General features: G+C 47.3%; 1 pseudogene; it reads left to right on the top strand.

Moving 5' to 3' along the window:
- Positions 1-336: 336 nt before the first annotated feature.
- Positions 337-5160, top strand: part of LOC147435989 (uncharacterized) — a 5719-nt pseudogene continuing 895 nt past the window's right edge.

Here is a 5160-nt window from a genome sequence, read left to right as displayed (position 1 = left end):
TTGTCTGCCTAGAGCTTTCTTGGTCTTCTCCAAGCTGTGTGTGTTTTCTTGCAACCCTAATTCTAACATCAATTAGCCTGGGTTTAGGACACGAGGCGGGCATGGGATTCTCACTCTTGCACAAACCACATTGCAAGTCATGACGGAGGTGGTGGTGTCCGAGGAAAGGGAGGAGGATGATCCCCCTCCCACTCCTCCTATGAAAAAGAACCCAAGTGAGCTCCCTGTCAAGGGGGTAAGGGTGAGAAGCAACCTCTTGCACAACAAAGAAACACGCGAGCTCAAATCTCGGTGCAATAAAAAAAAAAATCAAAGTTTCGTAAGGATAGGCATGCGATGGCAAGCCCTGATGCTGAAGATGACATCGAGGCCACTGTCCGCCACAATCAGGTATGTTCGGATTTACACTTGTGCAGAGGCATAGCCATGGGAGTGCTCGCTGAAATCTATTTCTGATTATTGTAGGGAGTTGAGAAGGAGAAAGAAACAGAGGTCCAAGTACTGAACAAGGTCACTTCCAAGAAAATGCAGGTATGTCTGGGTTTACGCCTAATCATGGCAGTGCGCTCTAACTGTTTCTCTTTATGCAGTATGTTGAGAAAGGCAAGAAGAGCCATACCTTCGGACGGGGACTCTGAAGGGGATCGGGGAGCACCACAGACGGAGAGTGAGAGAGAGAGAAGGAGACACACGAGTCCTTGATATGGGTGGGGAGACTCAAAGAGTGAGCAACCCCCTATACACTTATGCTATGTATAAGGTATACAAGTCAGTGGGAGCCCAGACTCTGGGCGACCGGGCAAGGCACAGACGCCTATACCCCAACAACCTCCCACTTAGAGGCATCCATGCCTTTAAGCAAGGGAACCTAGTCTAAAGACTACAAAAGGTGAGAGAAAACCGCTCTCAACCGATGCCCACTGGCTGGCTGTGATCGTGTGCATCCGGCTGTCCTGCTCCCGTGTAAGTCCATACACCACCAGACGTACCGCACACGTACTGCAAGTATGTACGCAATACCTGCATATCTCCCTCGTGCACTATGCCATCATCAGTCAACAAACGACTGACAACCCCAACTGCAAATGCTCCCACTGCAGCTGCGATATCCGGTCTCAAGATCAACATCTCATACATGAGACCACCGAATGCCGATGCAATGCTAGCGGGCCCTGCTAGCTCTACGGAGAATACATCAACATATATATCCCTGGCAATAGGCATCTCTGACTGACAAGGTGTGTCAGCCACATGCATCTCCTGATTGTCCGCAAAAGACGCATCAACCTGTCGTGCAACCTCAGAGCAAACCAGCTGCTCTAGGTGTCTGCTGGAAGACATATCCTGCACAACTATATCCCCATGCTCACTGTCGAGCATAGAAAGGAATGATTGCATAATTCCTGACGTCTCAGCCTCCTCTGCAATCATCCACTGCAAACATGACCACTCAATCTGCTGCGACTCACTAGAGCTCTCATGCTCTAACTCCGTATGCATAGACTCTTACACAACGTCCTCCTGTCGTGACTCACTAGAGCAAGATCGCTCTACCTGTCTATCCTGCATAGAAGTATCTTGCACAACTGACTCTCTGCTTTGCTCAATCACTAGCAAAGCATGCATGTCTAACTCTGTCACCTCTCTGTGTGACTGCTCAAGTCGTGCCCCAACTGTGTGCACAACGAGCTCACTACTCTGCACTCCATGCAAAGTACCCTGCAACCCATGAGCAAAAGAGACTTGCCTGCTCTCTCGCTCTCTACCTGGTTGCATGATCACAGAGACAACACCGTCTCTCACGTGATCCACATGCAATGGGTAACCTGTACCACTCCTGGCACCTCTTGCAATCACTCGCGAACCCAAATGCATCACAAAATCTCGCTCTCGTAGCGAAATCTGACATCCACAATCTCTAAGCTGACCAATCGAGATCAAACTCACTGTCAAATCTGGTACATAGCGCACATGTCGTAACAAGTAAGATGCACCACTCGGTAATGACAATATCACATCTCCTGCACCTGCTATCGCATGCACCGATCCATCAGTCAAATGTACACTGCCAAGCATCCCGCTAGAATAGCTACAAAACCATGCACGATGCGGCGTGACATGAAACATAGCATCTGCGTCTAGCAACCACTGCGAAGGGAGTGCACTATCCACATGTATAGCATCTCGTGCATAGCTCGAGGTAAAAGTGACATCCCCGTCACTAGTATACTCCGACACTGCATCTGCCTCAACTATCAAAGCAACTGAGTCCATGGCATCACTATATACATCTCTGAGACTGCCGTGTCTCCTACGATGTCGCATACGACAAAAACAGTGCCGTCTAACGTGTCCAGAATGACCACAATACCAAAATATCACCCGTCGGCATACTCGTGAATGTACATGTCTCACACGAGTCCTTGATGACTCAGATCTATCATACATATCATGTAATCTGCGCCAAAGTGCTCTCGAAGTAGTCTCATACATAACAAGAGCATATACAGATTCCGCAAGGTGCAAAGAGAGTGTAGATAGTGCCATTTCCTCTAGCTCCTGCCACTGATTGTCAGACATGTTTGAAGGTCTACCTGCATCACCACTCAATGGTCAATGCAACCCTCGCTGTGTCAATGCATCAAGCATACACTCTCTCCATGCCGCAAAGTCTGACCAATCAAACACGCGCATTTGTGAGAGGTCACAATCTGATCGATCACCTGTCTCTGCCATGAGCACAATGTAGCAAACTAGAAAGCAAAACCACCTCACCAACAACACCTGGAAATTGTTTACAAATATGGCCAGAAACACAATGTAAAACTTGTGAGACACACTCCAAAATAGAGCTCTCGCAATGTCAATACAAGCCTCACCTGCTCTAGTATCACACTGCAATCTGTGAGCTAATCACCAAGCCCACTCTATACGGTATCGATGCATACACACGCACAAGTCTCCCACCTGCAGAGAACACCGCACGCAAATGTTGAGTGCTACCCGCAATCTCTACCTAGATTGCATAAATGATACACATAAAACTCTTGGGAAAATTTCGCCAGAGTTTCGACGCACAATGGCTATCAACACAAAATAACCATTGTTCTGCAAGCTCAATACAATGAGCAATCAATGCGCATCAAACTACACTCAACATACATGCATAAGCTCTGCAAAACTATGGCAAACAATGCTCGAGATCACAAGACTCTCCCACCCGAGAGCAAACCACTGTCTCAAGCAAAGAAAGATACACAACTCCTCACTCTTGCGAGAGTGGATACAAAAAACACAAAACTGTGTCCAAACTGACAAAACCTGTCAAAGTGAGAGTAAACACTCGATCACAAACTATGGCGAGAATCTGAGAAAAATCCGACAGAATTTCCCCTGAAAACTGAGCAAAAAACTCAAGTACAATCTCTACCATAAACCATAACACTACTCAATGCCAATGAGTAGAAATGCCAAAATGGCTCCACATTTTCACATACAATGGCAATCCGCACTCAACGTACATCAACGGAGTGACCGCGCATAAGCAAGCGCCAAAAGATTTGCAATCCGGAAACTTATTTAATGCGAAAACAATGCTCTCAAGAGAGCTCATCGGCACTTGAAAGTGCTCGTCAAAATGCATGTATAATGGGCATCAACCATGCGCCATAACCATATGCAAACCATCCGCAAAGACCATTAATCCAAGCACAAAATCACTGCCAAAGTATCCTGTGAAAACCAGTGAAAGAAGCTCCACCTGTGTGCTCCAAAAAACTGCGTCTCTCAAGAGACCACCTCGATGGTGTGTAAACGCCTTCGTACTTCGTTGCCCAAGTCTACCAAAAAACCCTCAAACCACAAGCTTAACACAAGCTGCAATTGCATCTTCAGCTCAGAATTTATGCACTCAACTTCAAGCATCTCCCGTGCTTCCAAAAGTGCATCAAACTCGCACACAATGAGACAACAGAAAATCTGGAATTTCTGTATACAGTCAGTCTGAGCTGAATATCAGCAAAACGGTGAGGAATTTGCAAAAAGTTTCTTCTGCAAAGTTGTAGACCACGTCCAAACGAATAGGTCTTCGAGACAGAATTCTCAGATCTGCATTCTACAAGGAGAAAACCGAATCTGAAAATAGTGCTGCTGCACACACAGTTTTAGGGTAGCACCTTCACTTACACAGTCTTCCACACTCCTTTCTGAGCTTCCACAAGAGCATACATCATGCTCAACTGAGCTCACAAGCTCCCATTGCAGTCTCACAGCAAGTCTTCTGCTTTCTTAATCTCTCTACCGTCGAGAGAGAGCGAGCTATCGCCTCGAAGCTCTCAAAGCCGTCGTGCTCTCCGTGGTCACCATAACTCTGATACCAATTGAAGGGGATCGGGGAGCACCACAGACGGAGAGTGAGAGAGAGAGAAGGAGACACACGAGTCCTTGATATGGGTGGGGAGACTCAAAGAGTGAGCAGCCCCCTATACACTTATTCTATGTATAAGGTATACAAGTCAGTGGGCGTCCAGACTCTGGGTGGTCGGGCAAGGCACAGACGCCTATACCCCAACAGACTGTTCTCAAATGCCGCATGAGGATCCCGCTGTTGTGGAGTTGTCGACAAAGGGAGGGATGCAAGTATTTTCACCTTCTCCAACTTGGGCTCACCTGGGTTTACATGTTGGGCCCATGTTTGCACATCGGGCTTGCCTAGGTTTTCATACCATGCCGAGATTGGCCGGGTTTATCTGTCAAGTCCGTGGTGTAAAAGGTTGCATTTTATGGATTCTCTTAATGAGGTGGGTTGATCCCAAGGTTTTGTTTGTGGACAGAGGCTAAACCCGAAGGTTGATGAAGGCCCAGATGGCACAGCTAGACAATATCAAGCCAATAGTGCAGATGGGAAGAGGCTTCTTGTGAAGGCCAAAGAGAAGGTCCAAACGAAGGGTTTCGATGCGAAGAGGCCCCTTGTGAAGCCCAAGAAGGTCACAATGAAGGGTTCTAAAGCAAAGAAGGCTCTTGTGAAGCCCAAGGAGAACAGTTCATATGTGGTTCAAAAGGCCTCAATTGTCCACTTGAAGGGCCATGAGGTAGTTTCAAGTGGTTGTTGTGAGGTAGAGAAACAACCCAAGGTGGCCAGTGAAAAGGGGAAGGGAAAGC

The sequence above is a fragment of the Adiantum capillus-veneris genome, chromosome 18 (genome assembly GCF_014529385.1).
Source record: "Adiantum capillus-veneris isolate H3 chromosome 18, ASM1452938v2, whole genome shotgun sequence".
NCBI classification, from domain to species: Eukaryota; Viridiplantae; Streptophyta; class Polypodiopsida; order Polypodiales; family Pteridaceae; genus Adiantum; species Adiantum capillus-veneris.
This window is presented reverse-complemented; position numbering and strand designations above follow the sequence as displayed.